Raw genomic sequence first — 21,955 nt, 5'->3', positions numbered from 1 at the left:
TAGTTATAATTTTAGAACCAAACTGATGTCTTTAACGTCGTAACTTTAGCAATTGCAATATTTATATTACACTGCTTGATTCCTTTTTACTGTCTTGCATATTATATGTCAATAAAATTCAATACTATTCATAACCTTTTTAATCTTTCAAGAGCTTTGAGTTATCTTTAAAACGATTTGGGAGACGTTTTAAGAGATTTTTTAGGCGTAGCCAGTTTGTTCCTTTTGTGAAAGCGTGCAGACTTTCTGTATTCTTTGGCAGCAGCAGCAGCATTGAGTGTCTGAATGTTTGAAGAAGTTTAAACGCAACTAGAGACTTATTTGTTAACAGTCAATTGTCTCGGATGATGTTAATGTAGACCATAATATTCAGTTTTATTTACATAACTTATGAACCATCCCTTCTTACAATTATTATAGTTTAAGATACATATTTATATAGCTTATTTCACAGGTTCTCAAACTCGGTCCTCAGGACCCCACACAGTGCATGTTTTGCAGGTAACCCATTAGGTGCACAGGTATATTCATTACTCCCTGACCCATTTTAAAAGATCCACAGGTGGAGCTAATTATTTCATATGTGATTCTGTGAGGAGACCTGCAAAACATGCATTGTGTGGGGTTCTGAGGACCGAGTTTGAGAACCTGTGGCTTATTTAATGTTCAGGTTCTTTGCTGCTACTACTACTACTACAGTATATGCAGTCCACCAGAGTCTCTCAATCTTTGCCATTATAGTACAGGTTTTAAGGATAGCCATGCTTGAGCACAGGAAACATGATTAGTACCTTAGTCCATAGGTTCTGAAACTCGTTCCTCAGGACCCCACAGAGTGCATGTTTTGTAGGTAACCCAGCAGGTGCACAGGTGTATTAATTACTCACGGACACATTTTAAAAGGTCCATAGGTGGAGCTAATTATTTCACTTTTTGATTCTGTGAGGAGACCTGCAAAACATAACCTGTGTGGGGTCCTGAGGACCGAGTTTGAGAACCTGTGCCTTAGTCAATTGATTTAAGCAACTGGAATTAGGCATGAATATCCTTAAAACCTGGACTGTAATGGTAATGGTAAACTCAGCACTCCACTGATAATATGGTATACCAGTGGTTCTCAAACTCGATCCTCAAGACCCCAAACAGTTCATGTTTTCCAGGTCACCTAGCAGGTGCACGCAGGTGTATTCATTACTCACGGACACATTTTAAAAGATTCACAAGTGAAGATAATCATTTTACTTGCGTTTTCTTGGGGTCCTGAGGGCCAAGTTTGAGAACCTATGCAGTAAACGAAATATCTCTATAAAAAATTCTGTAAAAATATTGTGCTTTTTTTTGTTTTATTTTAGAAAAAATAAATATGATCATACCTGTTGTTCTCCAGAAGACTGCAGCTCCAGCAATGGAATGAAAAGGTGTTTGTATTCAGCAGGTATATTTTGGCTCTGATAGATCATGAACACACAAAAGTCCCAGGAAGTATCGTACTTAAAACAGGGCATTCCCCCAGCTTTGTTACAATGCATGTTTGTCTACTCCAAATTTTAAAGACTATCTGGTTCCTCACTATCATTTATTAACAATGCACTTACTGTATATTGTGAGATATAAACTACGCAAAATAATTCATATGCATGATGAAAATTAATTCATGCTCTACAGCAGAGGTTCTCAAACATTCACCTCAAGGCACCCCAACAGTCCAGGTTTTAAGTTTATCTATGCTTGGCCACAGGTGACTTAATTAGCACCTTAGTCAATTTGATGTAACCAGGGCTTAAATTGGTCCTGGAGAGGTGGTGGAACACATACCCCCCTTTCCCCTATAGTCAGAGCCAGGGCTCGTGAGAGGTAGGGCACTATAAATTTGTGCCCTACCTCTCATACTCTACAAAGGAACAGTGCGTGCCAAAAAGGGGAGTGGCCAAACTCTAGTACCCCTAATTCAAAAGACGCCACACAGTAGCACAATCTTATTCACATTACACCGCACGTAGCACCTTATTCATATTACACAACATAGTAGTGCCCCGTGTTTACATTACGACACAGTAGTGCCCCTTATTCATGTTATGCTACACCGTAGTACCCCTTATAAACATCACACCACACAATAGTGCCCCTTATACACAATGCCCACAGTAGCAGTGCCGCTTATACACACAATGCCCACAGTAGTAGTGCTGCATATACACATAATACCTACAGTAGCAGTGCCCCATATACACAATGCCACACAGTAGTACTGTGCCCCATATGGGGGAAGGGGTTCATGGCCTCAGGTGGGGGGGCCAGGGATACATGGCTTAAGAAACAGGTTGGGTACCTGGGGTTCCTCCTACAGGTAATTTAAGCCTCTTACGAGTGAAATTGTTGCCCTTTTACCCCCGGGTGGGTGGCCTCTGGGTCAGAGTCCTGGTGGCTATGCTTCTTACTGCTTCGCCAGAGAGACATGGGGGCTTCATTGTCCGCTCCCCACTACAGTGCAGCCACAGCAGCTCTTCCAACTTCTGAATATGGGTGATGGGGCGGGGCTCCACCTGAGCCTTCCTCCGCCTGTTCTCCATCAGTCCACCCTGCCGCATGATGCTTGCAGTGGGCAAGGAAGTCGTGGCTCGCATCTATGCCATGGCGTCTGCTGCCCGGTAATAAACTCACCCCAGGAGTGTTCATTATAAGTGCCTGACTGATGCTGCTGTGGTCCGGCATGGTGGGTGGGCGAACACAGTTCCATCCTGTTCCGGCCCACTTTAACCCCCTGATCAGACCACCCTCATTCTCTGAGACACAGACACAGAGAGGGGTGAGTCTAAAGCTGGGTTATCACTGGCAGATATACAACGTTGTTCACAGACATATCGCATCGGCCCTGCAGCACAGCCAATGCCCAGTATATCCACAGATATATCGGCGTATCTGGCTGTATGTACGGACTTGCTGCAGGGACGGCCAGTGACTGACATCTCAACTGGGACGACGCATTTAAATACCCACCCAGTTGTGACATCAGGCTCAACACAGGCGGATGATTGGTAAATGTGTATGCACTTACCAATCGTTAGATAGGTTTGCCAGGTGTGTACCCAGCTTATGATACATACTCTGAGCAGAGAGTGAGCCGCACTGGAGGAGTGTTTGCTATGGAAGGGGGACAAAGACAGAGATGGGGGAAGAAGACAGACACTTGGGAGAGAGAGATGTAGATAGACATGGAGGAGAAAGATGTGTAGGGGAGACAGCAAAATGAGATGTGTGGGAGAAACGAGACAGTGGGTAGAGTGAGACATGGAGGAGTGGGTGAGATGTTGGGAGTGGGGAGCCAGATGGGGAGAGAGGGTAGGGGAGAGATGTGGGTTGGACAGAGACATGGAGGAGAAAGAGATGAGTAGGGGAGAGAGAGAGAAGAGATGTGAGTGAGACAAGACATGGGGGAGAGTGAGAGGGACAAGACGTGGGGGATAGTGAGAGATGAGATAGGGAGGGTGAGAGACGAGAAGTGGGGAAGAGGAAGAGACAAGGGGGGAGCAAGAGATGAGATAGGGAGGGTGAGAGACGAGAAGTGGGGAAGAGGAAGAGACAAGGGGGGAGCAAGAGATGAGACGTGGTGGAGGGCAAGATACATGTGGGAGAGTGAGGCATGGGGGACTGGGTGAGATATTGGGGGAAGAGAGAGAGATGGGGGAGAGAGCGAGAAGGACAGAGAGGGAAGACCACAGAAAAAAAACCTGCAATCTAAAATAACCCCTATTTAAGTGTGTGCTTCCCAATATCATGTAGAGAAGACACGGATCAGTGAAAACCACTAGTGGGTTAAACACCTGTAGAGACTTAGTGTGCGGCGCACTCTTTTAAATGTTCAAATGAATTCGTTAAAATTTAACTTTTTTATTAATATATTTTTTTTTTTATTATTTTCAAAGCAGGCATAGAAACAGTGATTTGGCTGCCTGGCGATATGGATAATTTTATCTTACCCTCTTTTTCTCTCCTAAATTTCACACATTCAAACCATCATTGTTCTTAATTGTGCATGGAGTAAGGGTAGAATGTATGTGACTTTAGCGAAAATATATCAAAAAAGATGAAAGCAAAACCTAATGATTGATAGATAAATGGAATGGCATTATTTTCTACCCAATAACACTGTGTTTGAGATCTTTTCCTAAATTCTGATCTCTTTGAGTAGCCACTTGCCTGTGGCTCCCTGCAGGATATCCCTTCTGAAAAACCAGGGGTATTAATAGCAGGGCCGGTTCTGGTCCTTTTTGTGCCCCGGGTGGGAAATAGGGGCGTGGCCAGTTATGCCCCCTGTACAGTAGAGTAGCGCTGCTGAAATGCTGTGTGGTGCGCGATGACATAATCGCGCACCGCACAGCAAAGGTCCTCTACATGAAGGGAAACTAGACGCGTAGCGTCTAGTTCCCTTCACAGTGGGACCAGTGGGGGGACGCAGCGGGGGGCACAGCAGTAGCGGATCTTGCCATGGTGCGGCGCCCTCCGGAGGGCGCCGGCGCCCCGGGCAAAAGTACTGCTTGCCCGTGGCAAGATCCGCTACTGATTAATAGCAATAGTATTGTAAGCTAGAATAGCTAGGATAATATAAATTTATTGCTATATGCCTGGATTTATACTGAGACTGGTAGCTTACATATACAAAGAATTGATGGCCCTAGCTACTTGTTCTTAGATAAATGCTGACGTATTATAGTAAATATCACTGCATAAATACAAGCATATTTTATATTACATGAATGGCATGTATAAGGTCATGCTCTGATCTAAAGTTAATTGAACAGCTTTGCGAAAATAGCAGACTTGATAACAACCATTGTTTGTGTTGCTTATTTATGTTCTTATCCAATAGAGACCTTTTCTGACAGTATATATTGGTTGTAATAAATATTTTTCTAAAGTTACCTGTTATTGCAAGAAAATCAGCACCTATCTGCAATAACCTACCGCAAGAGGAGTGGTGTCTGTCTGTAAATGCCGTTATTCTATGGGGTGTAGTACGGGTGACCGGCGGTCTCCTGACCGCCGGTCACCTTACCGACGCCGGGATCCCGGCAGCATACCGACGCCTGGATCCCGGCGGGGAGGGGCGAGTGCAGCAAGCCCCTTGCGGGCTCGCTGCGCTCGCCACGCTGCGGGCTCGGTGGCGACCTGCGGTCGCCACGGGTTCTATTCCCACTCTATGGGTGTCGTGGACACCCACGAGTGGAAATAGTCCCTGTTGGTCGGCATGCCGACCATCGGGATAGTGAGCCGTCGGGCTCACGGAGGAGGTCATGTGACTGTCGGTCAGCCGACCGGCGGTCACATGACTACCACCCATTCTATGCAATGTAGTTATTTGGCTGGAAGTAGCTGAATAGAAACAAATTTGTTACTTTGCCCCAATGATTGAAAAATAACTACATGTGTTGCATACTGCAAAAGGAATAGTATCTATCTGCAAACACAGTTGTTTTGTGCAGTGTAGCTATTTGGTTGGGAGTTGCTCAGTAGAAATAATTTTGTAATTTTATCCCCAAGTTTGAAAGATAGCTACATATGTTGCATTGATAGTAAAAATCAGAGTTAGAGTTCTATGTATAAAAATAATAGTATTAAATGCTGTCTAACTTATGGTCTATATTAATAACACGGCCTAACATCAGCTGGCCAGCAGTATAGTATAGATATCTATCTGCTGGTATCCGGACTCCAGGTCGACAACAAAAAGGTTGACGCACCTTAGGTCGACACCAATTGGTCGACACACCTTAGGTCGACATGGACAAAAGGTCGACAGGAACATGGTCGACATGGAAAAAGGTCGACGTGAGTTTTTCACAATTTTTTTCTTTTTTGGAACCTTTTCATACTTAACGATCCACGTGGACTACGATTGGAACGGTAATCTGTGCCAAGCGAAGCCACCATGCCCGAAGCATGGCGAGCGAAGCGGTGCACTAATCGTGGTTCCCGGTCACTCTACGAAGAAAACAACACAAAAAAAACATAAACTCATGTCGACCTTGTCCATGGCGACCGTTTGTCCATGTCGACCTAAGGTGTGTCGACCAATTAGCGTCGACCTAAGGTGTGTCGACCTTTTTGTTGTCGACCTGGAGTCCCAGACCCCTATCTGCTATAGCAGCTGTTTTATGCACTATAGCCGTTTGGGCTAGAAGCAATTAGGCTAAAACAGACCTGTTACTTTGTCCCAAAAGATTATATAACAGCTAAGTATGTAATATTGATGGTAATAGGTAAAGCTAGAATTGCTTATATAAGTACAGTAGTATTCAATGTCATACGTCCTGTAGTATGTATCGATAGCATAATCTGACTATCAGCCAACCAGTAGTATAATATGTAAATGAGAAGCAATCCCCAATTTTAATGCCTCAGTCAAATTTCTTAACTACTATTCATTCCGTCCGTCATAAATCAGCCTCTTAAACCAGCACCGCATGTCCCACATAACAGTTAGATAAATCAGGTGGTATCCTCTCATGCCCGTTTGTGCCCCAGACTGATTTCATATATATCTCAGGTGAAGGTTCATATACTGTATACCAGTCCAGAGCTTGCATATCAACACATTCAAATGAGGGGTTATATGTATATCACTTTACGGCAAAAAGGCGACTACGTTTTTTTGCAAAAAATGCAGATTTTTAAATCTCATCGCAAAATTTGCAAATTTGACAAGTCCACCTTTTTTTTGCAACATTAAATTAGTGTTGCAGATTTTCCATTTGGGCGTGCTTTCGAAATTTTGTGATTGGTCGCAATTTTTGTAAATTTGCACTTTTTACGATCCCTACTGAATTAGCCCCAAAATGCTCTACGTCTGGACTTTTCTCTTAATTTTATGATTGCTAGCACCTGTGTTGGACAGGTTAATGGATAAGAAAGGTGTTTCAGCACAGGTGATGGTAATCATAAATTAAGAGTTGGTCCAGGAGCAGAGCATTCTTTCCCTCCTGGAGAGGGTCATGTTGGAAGGTATGCGCTCATAGGTGTTGCCAGAGCCGTCCCTAACCAATATGATGCCCTAGGCAAGATTTTGACTGGTGCCCCTAGCACCACCGCTGGTTCCACCTCTGACCTTGCACCTCTTTCCCAGCACCATCACCCCTCACCCATACCAGTCTTTATTTTGGTGTTTGTACACCCTATATTTTAAATAGGAACAGTTTGCACATTTGGCGCACAGCCCAAAAAGGGGTGTGGTTTTGCTGGCAAGGGGCATGGCCGCACAATAGTAACCCCAATTCCAATTACGCCACACAGTACTGCAACTTTATTCACATTTGATCATGCGATAGTGTTCATAATTCATATTACAACCCACAGTAGTATCACTTTACCTTTTAAACATTACTCCTCACAGTAGAGCGCCTTATTCACATTACATCACACCCTATTGCTCTTTATTCACATTAGACGACACAGTAGTGCCCTTTCTATACGCAACGCCACATAGTAGAGCACCTTATACACATAATGCCACACATTAGTAATGCATTTATACACATAATTCCACACAGTAATGCCCCTTACACATATGAGACACATTATTAATGTCCTTATAAACATAATGCGCGTTACACATTATGACAACCTTTATTAATGCCCTTATACACATAATGTCCCTTACACATAAGCCGCACATTATTAATGCCCTTATACACCACCAGTAGCTCCCACTGAGAAAGTGTATTCGTCCCTCCGCTCCCGGTGGTGAGGCTGTCACCGCCCCGGGTGTAGTATACCGTATGTCCATAAAACAGAATGAGGTCGGGAAACTCACCGATTCCTCCAGCTATGATGGTACTGCCGTCTCTCCTCTCCCGGTGGTGAGGCTGTCACCGCCCCGGATGGTGTGTATCGGATGTCCATATATGCTGGCTGCAGGCTCCCGCTGTTAGTGTCATGTACCGTGGTAGGCGGGTTAATGACTGGCCAGCGGCAACGGGAGAGATGCCGTTAGCAAAGGTGCGGCAGCGGGATCTCGGTGGATATCTCCGGCTCTGGTTATTTCCGTGATCGTGGATCAATGCACTGCTAAATTATTCAGGTGTAGCGTCAACGTGTTTCGTCCCACAATGCCTTGGGACTTCCTCCTTTACCCGCCTACCAGCTTGCTAGCCGAACACCATCACGGTACGTGACACTAACAGCGGGAGCCGGCTCTGGGTGTTGCTTTCACAATCGCCCTGAAATTAGTTTTCAAAAGTAGGCAAGTATGGTTTTACCTGGTTAAGTGAGGATACAAAATGAATATCACAGAGATGGAAGAAACAACCAGCTTTTTGATTATATATCTATTCATGGCATGGGATAGACTTCAAATTTTTAAACTTTGTTTAACTTTCAAAAGTTATTTAAAAAAACATATTGGTCCATGTGGGTATTGATATTATAGTCTGCCCACGCTTTGATTCCTTACTGACCTCTAATAGCTTTTTTTGATATCTTCTGATATTGCCTGTTGTTTGGCTTTAATGGCTTAGTATGGTTTAAGATGAAATCCCACTGTAGGATCAGTTATAATATCATGTGTCATGGCTGCAGTGCACACTGGGTAACTTGTTCTCACCAGCAAGCTCCTACATAGGCACTTGGAACCACTTACTGCTGTGTATGCATGGACACACTGCTGCCACACCTCCTGATTGGTGTCAGCTGATTCCCACTGGTTCCTCACCATGTACCAGTCCCTACACTGTAGATGGCAAAGATCAGAACTTGAAGACGCTGGGCTCAATCCAAAACAGCCTGAGAACAGAATGGTGTTTGCTGCAACTCTGTTGTTGCAGTTGATTTGAAGGTAAGATATTTATTGCTCAAAAAGTCTTTAAAAAGACTAATGGGTCTATTTACTAAGCCTTGGGTGGAGATAAAGTGGATGGAGATAAAGTACCAACCGATAAGCTACTAACTGCCATGTCACAGGCTGGGTACGAAAAAATAGGATTTTGGTACTTACCAGGTAAATCCTTTTCTTTGAATCCATAGGGGGCACTGGAGTACTCTTGGGATATGGACGGGCTTCCGTAGGAACAGCACTGAATATTTAAATTTAGAACACTCCACCCCTCCATATCCCCGAGTACCTCTCAATGTTTTTTACTGAGCCGAACAGGAACTATAGAGAGGTTGACAATGGAGTATTACATATAACATAACGGACAATAACGAAGTTGACACATAACGTTACTGACAACTAAACAGTTGACACCCTAACCAGCCCTTGTAATTTGAACCAGTCTGTGAAAGTGTGTTACCATAAGATCCTCAGAACTCACCACAACTAGGTAAAACTGCTCTGGGTGGGCGTCCAGTGCCCCCTATGGATTCAAAGAAAAGGATTTACCTGGTAAGTACCAAAATCCTATTTTCTTTATCATCCACTAGGGGTCACTGGAGTACTCTTGGGACGTACCAAAGCTTCCCCCGTGGGCGGGAGAGCTGTTTGGCACTTGTAACACTAGGCGGCCAAAGTTAGATGCTGATGCCGCAAACGTATCAAACTTGTAAAAGCGCACAAACGTGTGCACTGAAGACCATGTAGCCGCACGGCAAAGCTGCGTCGTAGAAGCCCCACGACCAGCTGCCCATGAAGTTCCCACAGAACGTGTGGAATGAGCGGTTACTGACGTAGGCGGTTGTAACCTAGCATGAAGGTAAGCCTGACGTATGGTCAGTTTTATCCATCTGGATAAGGTTTGTTTAGACGCTGGCCAACCTATCTTGGCAGCATCATAGAGAACAAACAACGTATCCGTCTTACGAACTGAAGACGTTCGGGATACATAAACGCGTAATGCGCGTACCACATCCAGAGTTCCAGAATGTGCCGTCAACACCGGAACTACTATTGGTTGATTGATGTGAAAAGATGACACTACCTTTGGTAAGAAGGCGGGATTCATCCGAAGTTCCGCTCTGTCATCATGAAACACCAAATACGGTGCCTTGCATAACAAGGCACCCAAATCCGAAACACGCCTTGCCGAAGCTAAGGCTAGGAGAAAAATTGTTTTCCAAGTGAGAAACTTTATATCCACTTGCTGTAAGGGTTCAAAATATGAAGACTGTAAGAACTCTAAAACCAGATTCAAGTCCCATGGCGCTGTAGGTGGAATGAATGGAGGCTGTACTCTGAGGACACCTTGGAGAAAAGTGCGTATAGACGGCAATAGAGCCAATCGTCTTTGAAAGTAAATTGACAAAGCAGATACCTGCACCTTTAGTGTAGATAAACGCAGTCCTCCATCTAACCCTGTTTGTAGAAACAACAAAAGGCGGCATAACTTGAAAGATGATGTCGGAAATTTCCAAGCTTCACACCAACCTATATAGGCACGCCATATTCTGTAATAATGAGCTGCCGTAACCGGCTTCCTAGCTCGTAACATGGTTGGTATAACTGAATCTGGAATGCCCTCTTCTTAAGAGGGCGGTCTCAACAGCCACCCCGTCAAACGCAGCCGCGCTAAATCGGGGTAAAGGAACGGACCCTGTTGTAACAGGTCTGGACGTAGCGGGAGCGGCCAAGGATCGTCTGCGAGTAATCCTCGGAGATCCGAGAACCAAGCTCTCCGAGGCCAATGAGGCGCCACTAGTATGACTGTGACCGACTCTCTTTTGATCCGTTTTAGCACCAGAGGGAGCAACGGAAACGGTGGAAACAGATACACAAGACTGTACGGCCACGCGACAGTGAGAGCATCCACCGCCACTGCCTTTGGATCTCTTGTTCTGGACACATACTGGAACGTTTGGTGATTGTGTCGAGACGCCATCAGGTCCACCTGAGGATAACCCCATCGCTGAACCAACATGTGAAACACTTCTGGATTTAATGCCCATTCGCCTGGATGAAAATCCCGACGACTGAGATAATCCGCTTCCCAGTTGTCCACTCCCGGAATGAACACGGCCGACAATATCACCTGGTGGCATTCCGCCCAATTGAGGATTCGAGCTACTTCCCGCATTGCCAGGCGGCTTCTCGTTCCTCCTTGTTTGTTGATGTATGCGACCGCCGTCGCATTGTCTGACTGCACTTGGACAGGCTGAGAGCGAAGCATGTGCACTGCTTGTCGTAACGCATTGTAAATTGCGCGGAGTTCCAGGACATTTATAGACAGCAATTTTTCGTGATCCGCCCATAGACCCTGGAGCTGACAATTTTGAATTACGGCTCCCCAACCTCTGAGACTGGCGTCCGTAGTTAGAATTATCCAATTCCAGCCTCCGAACCGTCTTCCTGCGGTTAAATTGTGTTCCTTGAGCCACCAGAGCAGAGATACTCTTGCCCTTGGCGACAACCTCACCCTGTGGTGAATCTGCAGATGCGAGCCCGACCACTGGGCGAGCACATTCAGCTGAAATGGACGAGAGTGAAATCTTCCGAACTGAAGCGCCTCGAAAGCTGCCACCATTGTGCCTAAGAGGCGAATGCACAAGTGTACCGACACTGTGCGTGGCTTGAGCACTAATTGTACGAGATGGCGTAGAATTTGTACTTTCTGCTGTGGTAGGTAAATTCTTTGATTGACCGTATCGAGAATCATACCTAGGAACTGAAGGCGTTGAGACGGAATTAGATGTGATTTTTTGAAGTTGACAATCCAACCGTGGTGAACCAGTACCTCGTATGTTAGCAGCGCATGTTGGAGAAGTATTTGTTGAGACGGAGCTTTGATGAGCAGATAGTCTAAATATGGAACTATTGTCACTCCCAGGGATCTGAGATGAGCTATCATGACAGACATCACTTTGGTGAATACCCGGGGCGCTGATGACAGGCCAAACGGTAGAGCCTGAAACTGGTAATGGTTCTGGCGTATTGCAAACCGTAAGAATTTCTGATGAGGCTGCCAAACTGGAAAGTGTAAGTACGCATCCTTGAGGTCTAGCGCAATCATAAATTCCTTTGGCTCTAAACCCGCAATCACCGAACGCAGAGACTCCATCTTGAATCTGTAGTAAGTTACGTACTGATTGAGACCCTTTAAGTTCAATATTGGTCTGACTGAGCCATCCGGCTTCGGTACCACAAAAAGACTTGTATAATAACCCTGACCCTGTTGATGTACAGGGACCGGAATCAAAACTGCCGAATCCAGTAGGGACTGAATGGCAATTTGCAGAACCCTCCTCTTGTCGTCCGACAGAGGCAATCCTGTCTTGAAAAACCGCAGAGGCGGAAGACAGTCGAACTCTATTTTGTAACCTTTTAACACTAAATTGCGGATCCACCCATCCGCGGATGTGTGGAACCACGCCAAATGGAACGTCTGAAGGCGTGCTCCCACAATCGGAGAACCGAGATGGGCTGGTAGCCCGTCATGCCACTGGCTTGTCGGTAACCTTAGCGTCCTGGCGAGTTGTGTTGGTTTGTTGGAAACCACGTCCGCGACCACGTCTAGCAGGCGTGGCTGATCCTCTGCCACGTCCTCGAAAGGGCTGAGGTCTAAAGGATTTGAACGAAGGTCCAGCGTACCTTCTTCTTGATACCGGTGGAGGCAATGGTAAGAAAACAGACTTACCTCCCGTAGCCTCAGCAATCCATGCGTCCAATTCAGGACCAAACAACTTCTTGCCATCGTAAGGCAACGCCTCTATACCTCGTTTGACCTCTGCCTCCGCATGATAAGCACGCAGCCAGAGTGCTCTTCGTGCCGTAACTAGCGACGATGAAATACGAGAAGTGAGCTGACAGACGTCAGTAGACGCTGTACAGAGATACTCCACCGCCTCAATCATTTGATTTACAAGAATTATCAGATTTTCGTCATGTAAAGCAGATTTGAGTTCTGTAAGCCATATTATGAGTGCCTTAGTGACCCAAATGCCAACCAATCCAGGTCTTAGCATCACACCTGCTGCTACATACATGGATTTTAGCATAGTTTCTATCTTGCGATCTGAAGGGTCTTTAAGCGTAGTAGCTGCTGGCACTGGTATGGTTAATTTCTTGGTAAGCTTTGACACTGAAGAATCAACTATTGGTGGATTCTCCCATGTACATGTTACCGAGTCTGGAAACGGGTAACTAGACTTAAATCTGCGAGGTATAGAAAACCGTTTATCTGGATTCTGTCGTGTTTCTACTAACATCTGATTAAGAGATTCCGACACAGGAAAACTTATTGGAGTTTTTTGTCGTTTAGTAAATACGACCTGATCATTTGTGAGAGGCTCCTCAGTTTCAGTAAACTTCAGAGACTGACGTACCGCTCTGATGAGATCATCAATGCCGGAACTGTTAAAATCCTCGCCATCTGACTCCACTTCGCCCTCCTCACCCTCATCTTGTTCCGTGAGGTCTGGCATGGAATCGTCAGAATGCAACATAGCAGACACTGGAAAATCATAAGACATATGAAATTTATCCCGTTTACCCAAAATGGATTTGGACCTTACGCAAGGCTGAGACGCCTCCGGTAGTTCTGGCGGTCTCACCCTAGACTCAGATCTTACCGTTTCCCGCTCCTGACGAGCGGCGGTCAATTCTGATTGTAACCTATCTAGTACATTTACTAACATACCCCACGGAGGGTCCGGTGAGGACATTGGTTGTAAAACTGGAGCAGAAATGGTATTCTGAACCGAATTCACAAAACATACTGTACATGTGGTAGATCCATCCGGTAATACACTGTTACAGACTTTGCAATTATGCTTTTTAGTTTTTGCTGGTGCCTTACTCATTATGGCGACAGACAATACAATACACAAACACAGACACTTGCACGACTCAGTAAAATAGCAGTAAGGTGTCTCTGTATATATATCTGGCCAAGTGCAGCACACGTGGCCAGTACTATGAAATGTGATCCCAAATTCCCACTAACACCCCTGCGCCTCCGGTGGAGAAGAGATGTAGTACTGGAACGTTCTGCAATAGTTGTGTCTGTGAAGAGGCTCCGACGGGGCTTCTTAGTAAGCGCCGGCCAGCCTGCAGGAAGTGTGTGTGGCTGTGAGGGAGCTCTTTCAGAGAGGCCCGACACGCCCCTGCTGCTATCAGCAGCTGCACTATCCCTGACCCTGCCTTTTGGAAGGGGGAAAGGGATGTATAAAATAGTAAAAATAAAAATTCAAAGAAAAAATTCAAAGTAATTGTGGACTCAGCCACATAGCTGTTACTACTTCGAGCACAGAAAAAACACTGAGAGGTACTCGGGGATATGGAGGGGTGGAGTGTTCTAAATTTAAATATTCAGTGCTGTTCCTACGGAAGCCCATCCATATCCCAAGAGTACTCCAGTGACCCCTAGTGGATGATAAAGAAATGACAGGAGCTGATTGGCTGGTAATTTATCTCCGTCCACTTTATCTCCATGCAAGGCTTAGTAAATAGACCCTTATGTCCTGTAGCTAAGGACCATTCACAGCAAACAAGATTTGGGAACCTGTGGTCTATATATTTAAACATGCAATTCTTCAACCATGCGTAGAGCACTAAATATAATATGTTGAAACACATATATATATATATATATATATATATATATTAGCCCAGATTTGTCCCTGTGTGGCTGGGCGGAGTCACAACGCTGGGCGGAGTTAACTGCATGTGCAGGGAGCTACATCATTGCCTGTGGCAGCAGCAGAGTCAGGTACAAGATGCCCAGTGACACTACCTACAGTATAGGGAGGTGACCATGGGCAGCGGTAGCAGCAGCAACAGGTACTGCCAGCATCAGCACGGAGGGGAACACAGCCGATACAGCAGGTGGGCGGGCACCGCTCCTCTCCCGGGTAGACACCATGCCTGGCGGCTTACACCCACGCCGGGGGACACTCCCTCATGCACCCCTATATCACCACCTGCCGCATACAGACAGGGGGGTGCCATGCTGGCCGGCAAGCGGAGCAGAACATGTGCAGCAGGACGGCGCCAGGACGCCACACTCACAAATCCCCATTACTGCTCCAATGGAGCTCCCTCCTTCTGCAACCTAAGGCCGCCCCATGCTCCTCTCCGGGTAAAATACACAAAATAATGAAGCGCTGTCCAAATCAATATATATTTAAAACATGTAACATTTATTTGACAATTACAAGACAAACATGAATCACACGGCCGGTGTTTATACTATTATCACTAAAAACATATATAATATATATATTATATACTGTAGCCACTCCGGAATAATTAAGCTTAATTGGTGGGCTAAATGTTAGTAGCCATTAGCATGCCATAATGGAGAGTAGAAAGAGTTTAAAAGCATGAAACTTTTTCAGCTGATAGTTTGATGATAATTCAATGCTTGAAATTTGTTAGTAGCAAGCGTATTAGTGCAAAAAATCTCCTTGCTCGATTGTAACAACTGCAGACAGCTTTTAGTATAATTATGTACTTATCAGTCCAGCGTGGCCACGCTAAATAAGCAGCAACTCGGCGTGTCTTCAGACCGGGATGTGGTTAGCCGGGGTGATGTCTCACTCCTTGTGCTCCAAACAGGTCCTCACGCTTGCGGTGCTGGTTGTAGGCAACAATTGATCCCAGCCGAGGATAGCACTAGAGGAGTGCTATCCTCGGCTGGGATCAATTGTTGCCTAATACGCTTGCTACTAACAAATTTCAAGCTTTGAATTATCATCAAACTATCAGCTGAAAAAGTTTCATGCTTTTAAACTCTTTCTACTCTCCATTATGGCATGCTAATGGCTACTAACATTTAGCCCACCAATTAAGCTTAATTATTCCGGAGTGGCTACAGTATATAATATATATATTATATATGTTTTTAGTGATAATAGTATAAACACCGGCCGTGTGATTCATGTTTGTCTTGTAATTGTCAAATAAATGTTACATGTTTTAAATATATATTGATTTGGACAGCGCTTCATTATTTTGTATATACCTTTCTGTATTTGTTTGTGAGGTTGACAGTAACCTCTGGGTGAAGCAGCAGTCCTAATCATTTGATATTCAACATCATTGTAATTATTATCAGCGCCCAGTATTTGCTATACTGTTTTCTCTGGGTAAAACACTATGCCTGCCGGATGACAGCCAGACCGCAGGGCTGGGGACACGATCGCCTGATGAGCAATAAAATCACCTGCCGCAGCCACACAGTGTGGAGGCATTCCGCCTTTCACACAGGGCAGACCATGTGCAGCGATGATCACACCACATTGCTGCAGAGCCGGAGCTGCCTCCCTCTGCAGCCGACTCATTATCTCACATCAGCAGCCAGGGAGTTAACGCCCAACACTACCCGCACAGGCTCCAGTCACAAAGACGTCAATCGCACCTCCCACACCCCCACCACCTGACCCTCCACTGACCACACCACCCCCGCACCCTCTTCTCCACCCGCAGCAACACTCCACCCACCCCTCCCCCAATCCCAACTTTTACGCTCCATCACCCACCCCTGCACACAAAAAACCCCTTCCCCATCCGTGCAAATTCTCAACCCACCCGGATCACCCCCTACCCTAACCCTCCCGCCACACCAACTAACCCAACCCTTGAACACCCACAACTCCACCAAACCCCACCCGCACCTCACAGGGCCATCCACCAACCAAAGGTAGCCCCCATACCTGCCCCCCCCCCCCTTCCCCAAATATCCCACCCTTCCACCACCCCCTGCACCTCCAGACAACCTTCCCCATCCACCTACCCACCCTCAATACCCTCCCCCATCCACCCACCCCATGTGGACCTCCCCCACCCACGGCACCTTCGGACACCCTCCCCCATCCCCCTGGACCACACACCCACAAAGCCCCAAAGCACAACACCTCCAGTCCCCTCCCCCATCCCTAGACCGCAGCATATATAGACACCGGCCACCATCCACTGTCTAGATCGCACTCAGGCATCCACCACCCATAGCGCCTCGGGGACCCCCTCCCAAATCCACGTACCCCTCGCAACCACCCCTCCACCAACCATAGTACCTTCGCCGCCCTCCACCCCCCAAAACCTAGCAACTACAACCTCCATCCCTGAACCTCAACCACCGGCACCTATGAACCCCCTCTGACATACGCTGCACCCCCTCTGAGCCCACCTCTCCATCTCCACCACGCGCCCCTCCCTCACACACCGCACGTCCCTACCCCCTCCACCATTTCTAACCCCCCCCCCCCACTCCCCAGCCAACCCTCCACCACTCACAGCATGTGCAGACCCCATTTGCAACAGCAATACAACTAATGAACACCTCAAAGTTGTGCGGGGGTTAAGGGGGCGCAGCCCCTTATGACGGTGTGAAGAGCGACCGTAGGGCGTGATGAATCACCTAGTTACCTATATATATATATATATATATATATATATATATATAATATACACACACATATACATACAGTACATGGAGCCTAGCGCCAACACGTCCATTTAAAAAATTAACTGTGACACTAGAGTTAACCCCTTCAGTCGTGCGTTCTCCATTTTATCATGTGGGCCGGGTCTCTGGCCACAGTGTTGGCCACAGTGTTCGTGCAATTTCTACCTTCATTACCCCAGTTAAAAGTGCTTATCTGTCTTCCATGGGCACACATGGTAGACTTTTCTGCTTTCCGTCTACTTGGCTGACATACTTTATAATAATTTACTTCACTTACTTTCTCTCATATTTCAAACAGACCTTATTATAGCTATGAATTTATTTTCTCTATGGGTATTAGCACAAACACTCTGTTGCTCGGGTTTAAAGGTCCTAACCTTTGCAGTCCTATTACAGTATATACTCTGGCTGCTCATGCTCCTTTCAATTGGCATTACAGCTGCAATGCTATCTAGCATACTGGTAACATGGTAACACTACAACAGGGAGTATCTTCTCACTCTCAAGTCAGATTATCAAGGTCAATCACGCCCATGAGGATACCAACCATGCTCCAATTCAAAAGGGGGCAAAGCTTGTGGCACCTCCCAAATGGCAAACATTAAGTATGGCAATAGACAATCCCAGTCCCTTACACCTTAGCTATTACTTTTGCAAGCACACTCTTGAAGGTTTTATGAACTCTTTCAATAAACCATGCATCTGGGGAGATAGACCAAAGTAATAACTCCCTCATGATTTTAGACATAATTGGGGTACTTCAATCTGTAAAGATTCCTTTTGGAATAGGCAAACATATGAAACAGCTCTTTGCCAATTTAGGATAGCGAGTGTCATAATCCTTGACAACTAAAATTTACTGATGGCCTTTAGGTAGAGCATATCAAGGTCCACAGCATTCTTTCAAATGGTCCCTCCATAAAAGGAAGGTGTGTCCACAGGCTTGGAAAATGAGATACAAGTGGCTGGCACTTGACAATCAAGGCAAGTGTCACAATATTTTTGTCCACCTGGCCCAAAATCATAATAAACTCTGTTTTCTATATGCCTAACACAAGCTTGTGGGCCATATCCAACACAGGGGGAGATGTACCAAGTAGTGATCACAGTGGAGAAGTGGCCCAGTGGAGAAGTTGCCCATGGCAACCAATCGGCATTGACGTAACATTTATAATTTGAATACTATTAAAGTATACAGAGCAGCTGATTGGTTGCCATGGGCGACTTCTCCACTTTTATCACTGCTTAGTACATGTCCCCCACAGTCCTAGATAGACTGGAGGCACCACTAATTGTTACTTTAGCTCTAATTTTATTTAGCCTGTAAAGGTGATCAGGTTTTCTCATAGGCAAAGTACTTTAAGGGTGTATTCATGTCATTTAAACACATGCAGAAAAAAATAATAAGAATTTACTTACCGATAATTCTATTTCTCGGAGTCCGTAGTGGATGCTGGGGTTCCTGAAAGGACCATGGGGAATAGCGGCTCCGCAGGAGACAGGGCACAAAAGTAAAGCTTTTACAGGTCAGGTGGTGTGTACTGGCTCCTCCCCCTATGACCCTCCTCCAGACTCCAGTTAGGTACTGTGCCCGGACGAGCGTACACAATAAGGGAGGATTTTGAATCCCGGGTAAGACTCATACCAGCCACACCAATCACACCGTACAACTTGTGATCTAAACCCAGTTAACAGTATGATAACAAAGGAGCCTCTGAAAGATGGCTTCCTAAACAATAACCCGAATTAGTTAACAATAACTATGTACAAGTATTGCAGATAATCCGCATTTGGGATGGGCGCCCAGCATCCACTACGGACTCCAAGAAATAGAATTATCGGTAAGTAAATTCTTATTTTCTCTATCGTCCTAAGTGGATGCTGGGGTTCCTGAAAGGACCATGGGGATTATACCAAAGCTCCCAAACGGGCGGGAGAGTGCGGATGACTCTGCAGCACCGAATGAGAGAACTCCAGGTCCTCCTTTGCCAGGGTATCAAATTTGTAAAAATTTACAAACGTGTTCTCCCCTGACCACGTAGCTGCTCGGCAGAGTTGTAATGCCGAGACCCCTCGGGCAGGCGCCCAAGATGAGCCCACCTTCCTTGCGGAATGGGCCTTAACAGATTTAGGCTGTGGCAGGCCTGCCACAGAATGTACAAGTTGAATTTTGTTACAAATCCAACGAGCAATCGACTGCTTAGAAGCAGGTGCACCCAACTTGTTGGGTGCATACAGTATAAACAGCGAGTCAGATTTTCTGACTCCAGCCGTCCTTTAAATGTATATTTTTAAGGCTCTGACAACGTCCAACAACTTGGAGTCCTTCAAGTCGTCTGTAGCCGCAGGCACTACAATAGGCTGGTTCAGGTGAAACGCTGATACCACCTTAGGGAGAAAATGCGGACGCGTCCGCCGCTCTGCCCTATGTCGAATGGAAAATTAAATAAGGGCTTTTATAAAACAAAGCCGCCAGTTCAGATACTCTCCCGGCCGAAGCCAGGGCCAGTAACATAGTCACTTTCCATGTGAGATATTTCAAATCCACATTCTTTAGTGGTTCAAACCAATTGGATTTGAGGAAATCTAAAACTACATTTAGATCCCACGGTGCCACCTTAGGCACCACAGGAGGCTGTATATGCAGTACTCCTTTGATAAAAATCTGGACCTCAGGGACTGAGGCCAATTCTTTTTGGAAGAATATTGATATGGCCGAAATTTGAACCTTAATAGATCCCAATTTGAGACCCATAGACAATCCTGATTGCAGGAAATGTAGGAAAACGACCCAGTTGAAATTCCTCCATCGGAGCACTCCGCTGCTCGCACCACGCAACATATTTTCGCCAAATACGGCGATAATGCTTCGCGGTGACTTCCTTCCTTGCCTTTATCAAGGTAGGAATGACTTCTTCCGGAATGCCTTTTCCTTTTAGGATCTGGCATTCAAACGCCATGCCGTCAAACGCAGCCGCGGTAAGTCTTGAAAAAGACAAGGACCCTGCTGAAGCAGGTCCCTTCTCAGAAGTAGAGGCCACGGATCGTCCGTGACCATCTCTTGAAGTTCCGGGTACCAAGTCCTTCTTGGCCAATCCGGAGCCACTAGTCTTACTCCTCTTTGCCGTATAATCCTCAATACCTTTGGTATGAGAGGCAGAGGAGGAAACACATATACCGACTGGTACACCCAAGGTGTTACCAGCGCGTCCACAGCTATTGCCTGCGGATCTCTTGACCTGGCGCAATATCTGTCCAGTGTTTTGTTGAGGCGAGACGCCATCATGTCCACCATTGGTTTTACCCAACGGTTTAATAGCATGTGGAAAACTTCTGGATGAAGTCCCCACTCTCCCGGGTGAAGGTCGTGTCTGCTGAGGAAGTCTGCTTCCCAGTTGTCCACGCCCGGGATGAATACTGCTGACAGTGCTATCACGTGATTCTCCGCCCAGCGAAGGATCCTGGCAGCTTCTGCCATTGCCCTCCTGCTTCTTGTGCCGCCCTGTCTGTTTACATGGGCGACTGCCGTGATGTTGTCCGACTGGATCAACACCGGTCTTCCTTGAAGCAGAGGTTCCGCCTGGCTTAGAGCATTGTAGATTGCTCTTAGTTCCAGAATGCTTATGTGAAGAGACTTTTTCAGGCTCGACCACACTCCCTGGAAATTTCTTCCCTGTGTGACTGCTCCCCAGCCTCTCAGGCTGGCATCCGTGGTCACCAGGATCCAATCCTGCATGCCGAATCTGCGGCCCTCCAATAGATGAGCCTCCTGCAACCACCACAGAAGGGATACCCTTGTCCTCGGCGACAGGGTTATCCGCAGGTGCATCTGAAGATGCGACCCTGACCATTTGTCCAACAGATCCCTTTGCATGGAATCTGCCGAAAGGGATTGCTTCGTAAGAAGCTACCATTTTTTCCCAGGACTCTTGTGCATTGATGTACAGACACCTTTCCTGGTTTTAGGAGGTTCCTGACCAGGTCAGATAACTCCTTGGCTTTTTCTTCGGGAAGAAAAACCTTTTTCTGAACTGTGTCCAGAATCATCCCCAGGAACAGCAGACGAGTTGTCGGCATTAATTGGGATTTTGGAATATTCAGAATCCATCCGTGCTGCTTTAGCACCTCTTGAGATAGTGCTAAACCCATCTCTAGCTGTTCTCTGGACCTTGCCCTTATTAGGAGATCGTCCAAGTATGGGATAATTAATACGCCTTTTCTTCGAAGAAGAAATATTATCTCGGCCATTACCTTTGTAAAGACCCGAGGTGCCGTGGACAAACCAAACGGCAGCGTCTGAAACTGATAGTGACAGTTTTGTACAACGAACCTGAGGTACCCCTGGTGTGAGGGGTAATTGGAACGTGGAGATACGCATCCTTGATGTCCAAGGATACCATAAAGTCCCCTTCTTCCAGGTTCGCTATCACTGCTCTGAGTGACTCCATCTTGAACTTGAACTTCTTTATGTACAGGTTCAAGGACTTCAGATTTAGAATAGGCCTTACCGAGCCATCCGGCTTCGGTACCACAAAAAGAGTGGAATAATACCCCTTCCCTTGTTGTAGAAGAGGTACCTTGACTATCACCTGCTGAGAATACAGCTTGTGAATGGCTTCCAAAACCGT

At 46.1% G+C, this 21,955-nt stretch overlaps 1 protein-coding gene across 1 annotated transcript in view; it reads right to left on the bottom strand.

Moving 5' to 3' along the window:
• The window catches only part of LOC134979897 (uncharacterized), an 83,461-nt gene extending 82,009 nt beyond the window's left edge, over positions 1-1,452 (bottom strand). The window contains exon 1 of the mRNA XM_063946519.1: positions 1,374-1,452. The gene's annotated coding sequence lies outside the window, so the exon portion shown is untranslated. The remainder of the gene's footprint in view (positions 1-1,373) is intronic.
• Between the last annotated feature and the right edge of the window lie 20,503 nt (positions 1,453-21,955).

Source organism: Pseudophryne corroboree, chromosome 12 (assembly GCF_028390025.1).
Source record: "Pseudophryne corroboree isolate aPseCor3 chromosome 12, aPseCor3.hap2, whole genome shotgun sequence".
NCBI lineage: Eukaryota > Metazoa > Chordata > Amphibia > Anura > Myobatrachidae > Pseudophryne > Pseudophryne corroboree.
Note: the sequence above shows the minus strand (reverse complement) of the source record. Positions and strands in the feature narration are given on the sequence as shown.